The following is a 9185-nucleotide window of genomic DNA, read 5'->3' on the forward strand; positions in this document are numbered from 1 at the left end:
TTTCTGTTATTTTAACTCAAGGAACTTTGATTGCGAGAGAATCATGTTGATTGGACTCTTATGATATGAGACTTAAGTAAAGTGATCATATTAACTTAGATTCCTGACCCTAGTAGATTCATAAGGATATTCTTGGAGACTTCTAAGTTCACAAAAAAATAGGTAATTTTTTTTACTTACAATTTCCTGAAGTTATGCCCACTATTAGAGTGAGAATGAAAATAAAATGGTTGATTCTCTATTGTTTGTCATGTAGAAAATAACGTGTAATATGTGTTGCTATTATTAGATAACACTGCATTTCAGCATGGATTTAAGTTTTGAACATCAGTTTATTCTTCCTCCTGAGTCTACGATTACACCTCCCTGAGTCTGTTTTCTCATTTGTTGTATAAAATGGGGATAACAATTTCTCCTTTCAGGGTTGTTGTAAGAATTAAATGGATAACATATGTCAGGTGCCTGGCTCATTTCATTTCAGCACAGTGACCGTTTATTGAGTGCCTCTGATGTATCCCAATAATAAGAGTTAAAACTTAAGAAGTGCTCGCTCTATGCGAGGCATGCCCCTGCACCTTTTTGTATACCAGCTTATTTAGTTCTCACACCAACCCTGTGAGGTATGTAACCCAGCTGCATGTGTCCCGCCCAATGCCCTCTGCACTCACCCTCCCCACCCACAGGGACCTTACGCTTCCAACCACTAGCTCCTGCAGCTCTCTGTCTGAGCACGAGACCCTGCTGAGCCTGCAGGTGGGATGGCAGGGGTGGCAGAGCTGAGTCACACCTGGGCAGCCTGGTTCTGGAGGCCACGTTCCTAACCAACACGTAGTACTGCCTTTCTAAGACTGAACAGGACACAGGGAGGTCAAAGCCAGACTAGAAATGTCTGCTTTCTTTCTTGGCTGCTGAGGTCAGGGAGAATGGAATTGTGTATCGTAGTATTTTAGAGCTTGGGTGTAGAAGCCTACCCCTTCATTTTTCTGTAGGATAAAAGTAGTGCTCAGAGAGATGAAAGACTTGACTATGGTCACAGTATTCGATACAGATTAGAGATGGAATTAGAGATAAAATTCTGCTGATTTGGGGGACATTTTTAAAACTTGAAAATTTGCATTTTATTTTGCATCCCATACATGATGTAATAAGATCATTGTTAAGATACTGTAGTAGCAAGAATTTGGACATAGAAGTCAAGCAGGCTTCAGGCTGTAACTGCTATGCCGGAGAGTGAGGCTGGTGATGGAAAAGGGCTTGGCAAATCAGCTGGACGGGGTTCTTTTCCACAGCTGGTCATGTCCAGACCTCAGCTGCCTCAGGCTCTAGTCAGTACAGCATTCAGATGCACTTTTTAAAAATGTGAGGATGGATCTGATTCTCCTTTAAGACTATTTAAAAAATCTCCTGGGAAGAACTAGTGACAGGAGTGACTGAATATCCATGGAAGAAAACAGCAAAGAAAGTCAGTTAGTATTTCTTAAGCCGCCCCATATGCATGGGTAAACATCAATCTACTGATCTAGGGCGTTACCAGTAGTGGGCACATGTAGCCGCTGGTGCGTGGAGCTGACAATGCTCCTTTCTCTCACCTCACTTGATTTCACCTTCCTTTCCAATGCCTTTCCATTGGGTCATAAATACCTTAGTGACCAGTCACGCTCTGTGTTCATGCTTTCAGTCTGCTTACCTTAACTACCATCCATGTCGTAGGTACTTGGCTAAGCATTTTCCAACCACTCTCTCATTTCATCCTCTCAACAACTTTATAAGGTAAGGACTATTATTAACTCCATTTGAGAGATGAGGAAGATGAGGAAGCTGAGGAACATAGAGGCCCTACAGATTGTAAGTGACAGAGCTGGGGTTCAAACCCAGGCTCTCTAACTAAACAACTCTGTGTACAACCTCTCCCCTTGTACATATTTGTCTGCTTGAGGCAAAAGCTGAGCATGAAAATTTCTTTGTTCTGCAATCATGAGAAGGGTAACACGTACTGGACTCATTTTTGTTTTTAAAGACTTTGTATTTTTGGGACAGTTTTAGGTTTACAATAAAATTGAGAAGAAGGTACAGAGATTTCTCATATACCACCTGCCCCACACATGCATAGCCTTCGCCATTGTCAACATCCCCCACCAGAATGGTACGTTTATTACAACTGATGAACCTAAATATACACATCATAGTCACCCAAAGTCCGTAGTTTATCTTAGGATTCACTCTCAGTGTTGTACATTCTATAGGTTTAGACAAATGTATAACGACATATATCCATCATTATAATATCATACAGAGTATTTTCACTGCCCTAACAATCCTCTGTGCTCCACCTAGTCATTCCTTCTCCCAACCCCAATCCCTGGAAACCACTGCGCCATAGTTACTGTCTCTATAGTTTTGCCTTTTCCCGAATGTCATATAGTTGGAATCATACAGTATGTAGCCTTTCAGACTGGCTTCTTTCGCTAGTAATATACATTTAAGTTTCCTCCACATCTTTTCATGGCTTGTTAGCTCATTTCTTTTTAGCACTGAGTACTGTTCCATTGTCTGCATGTACCACAGTTTATCTATCCATTTATCTTTGAAAGACATCTTTGTTGTTCCAAGTTTTGGCAGTTATGAATAAAGCTGTTATAAATATCCATGTGTAGGTTTTTGTGTGCACATAAGTTCTGGATTCTTTTTACACACAGTGTTGAATCTGCCACAGTTCTGTGCGATACTTCCTGTGAGGTACTTCCTTCCCATTTTGTAGATGAAAACACAGGCGCTCAAGCAGACACAGTACTTGCCTGGAGCCACCCAGCTTCTAGGAGCCGCTCGGGACTGTAAACCCAGGTTGGCCTAACCCCAGAGGCAGCATATGTAACCGTTCATTGCACTGCCTTTCTCAAAGAAGAGTTCACTCTGGATCTCTCTGTCCGTATATTTTTAGGGGGCTTGCATAGGTTACTGATTAAATAGAGTTACACAACACTTCATTCAAATTTAGTGGCAGAAGGCTTTGTAAATGCTACAATGAAGGAGGGGGTTCTGGCACCCTCGTGCTTTCCTAAGCACGGGTAATAGCATTAGAAGATACAGAATACAAGGAAGGGAGTTTTGAGGGAGTTTGTGCAGCAGAAAGGAGGAGAGTGAATGGGGAGTCCCATTGGTGTATCAGGTTAGGGGAAGCTGAACTGACTGAGGGGAGACCATGGGTGAATCTTTGTTGCTGTTTGTTAGTCTAACAGCTACTTCCCTTCCATGTGGGTTTCAGAGATGGCTAATTCTAGAGGCAGTTTATTCAGTAAACAGCTGAAAAAGGCCTGTATTATTTGTAGCCCAGAGATGCTCTCTGTTTTAAAATTTCTTAGCGCCGCCTCAGCCCTGAATTTCAGGGCAGAATGCACTGGGCTTGGGATCAATCGGAACTGAAGGTCTGGAAGTCACTGAGATAGAACAGTGTTTGGAATTCTTCTTTGGAGAAGGAAAGAACTGTGGTTCTGCTGCGCCTGGCCCCGCCCCCTCAGTGCGTCACTCCAAGTTAGGAAGTTGCTCTCCCGTTGTCTGAAGGAAGCCTCAGCTGAGAGTCAGCTGGCCACTTCTGGTCACTATAGTGTCCTGCCATAAGCCAGTATATTCATAGTGAGCTTGTCAGGGGAAACTGGACCAGTGAATCAATGTTTTTTTAAAGGAATAGTTTGGAGCCAGGGTGCTATTATTCTGTTAGAATGGATGAAGTGCATATTTTTACGAAATAGAGCTCTTTACACTCACCAGGTCCAGAAATAGAGTCCAAATGACTCAAGGCAGACAAATATTATTTAGTAATTTCTTTAAAGTACAAGAGCCACACCATTAAACCTCCTGGCTGACTGTTTCATACTTAGAAATCTTGCCAGATGCTCTCTCAAGCTAGCTCACTGAGTCAATTCTTCAGGTTGAGCAAGACCTCAGGGTCCCCAGAGGCTGGCATTTAATATGTGAGTGGGGCATTATTTTTAGGAGCCATTTGGTTGTAATAATGTACTGGGTATTTATCAGGTTGACAAGCATTGGAACACTCAATAAGAAGTAAAAAGTTGGGAATGATCATTTGGATATTTCAAGCCTCAAAAATTATGCGATGAATTCATATCCTAAAATTCTACCCTGTGAAAGAATTTATAGTCTGAATAGACCTGACTATAAATCACCCTTTTCATGTTGGATGGGAGGCTAGAGTATGATTTCCTTTTTCCCTTTTTGGGTGGGAACGAGTGTGAGGTTCAGTGAAAGAAGAGTTTAATTTTCTATTTTTGACTTTAGATTTGCAAGTAAAGAACGTGTCCTTGGACTTGAAGTGAATACATGTAATAAGTACAAGGCATTGTTAATAGACTATAAAAATGTTCTTTTGTGTAGAAGCATGCACGAGTGGGCATATATGTATACACATTTCTACATGAGATTGTTAATGGACTGTTTTAAACCCTTACATCAACTGTTTTTTAAACAAGCTTCTTTGGGGCATCGCTTAAAATGTTTGCATTTTGGTAGCTGATCAAAGTCTTGAAGGTTTTGTGTAAATCAATAGAGCTGGCATGGCCAGTGCAGGATCTGAGGCCAAGGGAGATTTTGTTTGAAGAATGGCACTGTTGCGGGGCTTGCCAGCCAGACTGTGAAGAATGCACTTCTGTTTTTGCCTCCCTACTGTACCTTCTTTTATCCTCTGCCTGTCCTCTAAGGACATGTGGAATTCTTCCCAGTTCCATTCTGCTTAACCTTGCTTCTGATCTTTCTATTCAGTCCTTTAAGACTCACACACACATAAACATCTTTCTCTGACAACATGCCCATGTAAACTGATTCCAAGACCCGGCCTGGTTTGCATGCAGTTAGCTTGGCTCATGTATCCTGAAGGGGGCTGCCTTGGATTGGACACATAAGGCCCTTGAAGTCATGCCAAGCAAAAACACTGGCAGTGAGACAAAACCTAAAAAGCTGAGTTGGCTACCTATACAGTAAGATGTAGATGCGTCAAGCTGCTCCTCCACGCTGAGGCTCACCAGAGTCTGACACTTCCCAAAGTGGAGAATTGCTAATATTTATTTCTCACTTTGTTTGCAATGAAACTTTTGGGGTTAAATTGGTTTTGACCACAGTGTCCTAATTTTATATTATATATGGAGAGAAGGTTTAAATACAGAAGTCTACAGTATCACCAATGTTATGAGCAAATCACGGCAAAGAAACACATTGTAAAACTCACCTAAAAACACCCTGGTGACATAATAATGATAATACTTTTTCTAAAAGTAATATTTAATATTTGAAGAATGATTCTTATTAAGGAAACATTTTCTTGCTTGTATTTAATAAATTAACAATGATAATGGTTTGGAAACTAAATCCTCTAATGCAATTTTATGGTTGCTTTTTTGTAATCATTAAGGAGACAGTTCATTTGGATACAAACTGCAAGCTCTATGATGGGAAAACATCACAGGAATGGTAGCAAAAAATTAACAGTTCTCATGAAGCCAACCATTGCTTTCTCTCTAGACACAGATGCCAAGGACCCCTGGCTGGATGAAAGGGATCCTTCTTTACCAAGAAGAATAGGATGCCTCTTTGATTGTGGCAGCTTCAAGATGTTAAAATATGAAATATATATGCATCTTAAAATGCTTGAAATCTGGTTAATTGCTTTTGGTCCTAGGGTAGAATCTTTGAATTCCCTCCTTGAAGGAACTTGACAAGTCTTTTTCTCATAATGAAGGATCCTGCCATCCATCCAGGGGACCCTGATAGTTGCGTCAAGACAGAAAGTAATATTTTCCAGGTGTTTTTCACATTGTTGGTGACTTCAGTGATACTGTATGGTGGAAACCTCATAGCTGGTGATTTTGATCAAGAAAAATGGCAAGAACTTTATGTTGGTGTAGAAATTAAGTTAGATGAATCTAAAAGGCCTGGTGCATAGTGGGAGCTCAATAAATATTTGGATCTATTCCCTCTAATCTGAAAATAGGGAATACATTGAGAAATTTCACATTCTGTAATTATTTATTTGCATATCCATCACCCCTCTCCATGCTTTGCCTCAAACTATGCACTTCACATCTTCTTACTCCAGTGTTTAGAATACTGCTTGGCATACAACAGGTGCTCATAAAAGGATTGTTGAATTAATGCATGGGTAGTGGAAAATAATGTAGGATATGTAGATTGGGATTAAATTATGGAAGATGAGACTAGAAAGCCATGAAAAGATGCTTTTTCATTTCCTACTTAGTAAATATTCATCTTCTTTCCCAAAACTTAGTTCTTAGAATCACCCATCTTCCTAGACTAGAAACTTTGGGGTTGTATTCGATTCCACCCTTTTCTTGCACCAAATTTTGTCGTTTTTGCCTTTCAATTTATGGATTCACATTTTCTTCTTTATTTCTATTTTATTCCCACCTGTCAAGATCCTAAACACATGAATTACTTCAACAATATTTTAACTTCAATCCTGGCCTTTGGTTTCTTTTTCTTTCTCTCTCCTACCTTTCCATGTGAGATGCAAGACAAATCTTTCTAGAACATTCGTTTGATTTTTTTATGACCAGGATCAAATTTATGACCCTGTCTTTATGACCATGTCTCCCTTCTACTTAACAAAACAAGTCCACTCCTGAATCTGGTGGTCAAAATCTTCCACTGTGTAGCGCCCACTGTGTCTAGCCTATCTTATTTCTTTCCACATGTACCATGGATGTTCCACGGCAGGAAGACTTCTATACTTGTTTTTTCCCCACATCCTCCTGGATCCAAATACTTCTTCCTGCCATTTGACTTTGGTCATGCTTTCTCCTTTATCTGAATCTCTCTTCTCCTTCCACATTTTTCTACCTTCTATTCATGTGCTCAGGTCCATCCCCTCCACAAAGTCTTCTCCAGTTATCTCAGCCCATGTTGATCTGTACCCTGTTTGAAACCCTTTGGAGTTATTTTTTTATTTGCTTTACATGTGTTAGTTTTGCTTCTCCTGCTAAATTGTAAGGCCCTTGAGTCCAAGTACCGGAACTTAGATATCTTTTGTCTTCCTCTCGACACACAGCTAGGTGTTCATCATAGGAGTTGAAAGTTGTTTTCCTGATGAATTGAATCAGAGGACCAGTTAAGATGACTGAGCAAGAAACTCTACCCAATGAGAAAAGTGGTTCTTAAGGAATATAGCATGGTCCAGTGTGGACAATGAAATGGGATGGAGTAAAGGGAGAAGTTATATCAGGAATAAACCATTCTATAATAAACTTGTAGATAACTTTGTGAATTGTTCCTGGAAGCTACCTGAAATTTGTTTCTAAAATGTGTGGAAGTTCAAGGATATAGCACAGAAATACTATTGAAATCACTTCAATGTCTCAAGCTATAAATCATGTAATGGTGTGAATCCCTAATTCATGTATACTTTTTGTCCCACTTTTCAAAACTGTTACATGAAAGACCATATTCTATGGAAAGCAATCGTTTTTGTTTTTATTTTTGAGTGTTTCAGGGTTAATATATTTGGGAAATGTGATTAATCTAAAGAGTTTTTCTGTTTTTTTTTAACTGCAGGGATTCTCAAAGTCTTTGAATTCTAATGTATGCTGTGAATCTCCAGATTCATGACTACAAAACTTCTCCCCTTTTTTTGTGAGGACTGCATATTACATCACAATGAACACTGATGTTCCATAGAACATAGTTTAGGGAACACAGCTGTAAAGCTCAAAAACTTTTCAATTGTTTGAATAATGCTAGTCACTTTTGTAATTTAATTTAAGTAAATTTAACCTGTCCCAATTAGGCCATGGTCCCTTCAAATTTCCGAAATGTGTATGGCATTGAGATGGTTAATGAATTCAGTTTACTCAAAGGTAAATTCATGGCAAGCTCTTGAAATGGGCAAGCAGAACTCTTTTCTACAATTGTGCTATCATGCTGGCAGCTCCAATTTATCAAGCTTAAAGTATTGCCAATTTTGCTATTCAAATCTCTATGCTAGAGTAATTGGATTTGCAAACCAGGAACTGGTAAGTGGATGTTGGATAAAGCTCACAACAGAGACATAAATGCTTTTTTGGCACCATGACTTGGCATGGATGGACGTCAAAGCTTATTTGCTCGTTTTTCCCTATATTGGAGGCATTTTAACCTGTTTAAAGTTCTAGATTTTCAGAGTAAATGTTTTATGATTTTCCTATAAAATCATACTATAATAACCTTCCAGAAAGCTCAAGTTTTTCCAATTCAGTACTCCAGTTCTATTCTTTCTTAAAGTTCTGTATTTCATTGTTCTTTCAGGTACCCAACAGCACACCATCATGACTACCATCATTACTTCTACTACCATTAACACCATTTAATGACTGTACTATGAACCAGGCACTGTGGTAAAATTATTACATATATTATCTTACTTAATGCTCACAGCAATTCTTTAAGATAGGGTTTTACATATGAGGAAATTGAGTTTATGAGAGACTGAGTAACATTTGAACTTGGTTCTTTCAGATTCCAAAACATACACACTGTACTCCATGAGTTTAGGCACAGTCCCTAGTGGGTACCTATGCACATATATGTATAAGAAATCACATACATGTGTTTTTTTACTCCTTTGGGTATCTTTTGGCCAGATGGTGAGAGTCCTTTCATCTTGTGGTGGTTGGGTAGGTTCTCTTACCAAGTCCAGAAAGCACGAACATCAAATATAGGCAGTCCTCACTTTGCAAGGTTCTGATATGAAGAGATTTCAGTTACTATGGTTTACTTAAACAGTACCAGTACCCAACACCGTGCTTCAGATTTCACTTACCATGGTATATTAACTGTAAGTAATTGCATAAAGTATAAACTTCACTGCTAGCTGTTCAGTCCATGAATCATATGCAAATAACAAATGTGTATCATGATCAGTGACCAGTCACATCACTTTTTCAAACTCTGTCAGTGACTGATCGTCGAGCATCTGTTATTCAGCTCATGTACAGACATCAAAGTGTATTGTAGTGTTGTCTATTTGTCTTTTTTTTCCACTCATCAAATACTTACTGCACATTCACTATGTACTGGGCATCATACTGAGTGCCAGAGATCAAGTGGTGAACAAAACACCCTTCCAGGGGCAGATGTATGGTGAATTTGGGAGACTGACAAAGCCACATGGCATTTTACCAAGTGGA

At 39.3% G+C, this 9185-nt stretch overlaps 1 long non-coding RNA gene across 1 annotated transcript; it reads left to right on the forward strand.

Annotated features, from left to right (window-relative positions):
- The first annotated feature begins 7674 nt into the window (after window positions 1-7674).
- Window positions 7675-8419, forward strand: LOC139082646 (uncharacterized). Its single transcript, XR_011538853.1, has 2 exons — window positions 7675-8033; window positions 8305-8419. It is a non-coding gene; the product is annotated as an uncharacterized lncRNA (long non-coding RNA).
- The last annotated feature ends 766 nt before the right edge of the window (window positions 8420-9185 follow it).

The sequence above is a fragment of the Equus przewalskii genome, chromosome 3 (genome assembly GCF_037783145.1).
Source record: "Equus przewalskii isolate Varuska chromosome 3, EquPr2, whole genome shotgun sequence".
Lineage (NCBI taxonomy): Eukaryota > Metazoa > Chordata > Mammalia > Perissodactyla > Equidae > Equus > Equus przewalskii.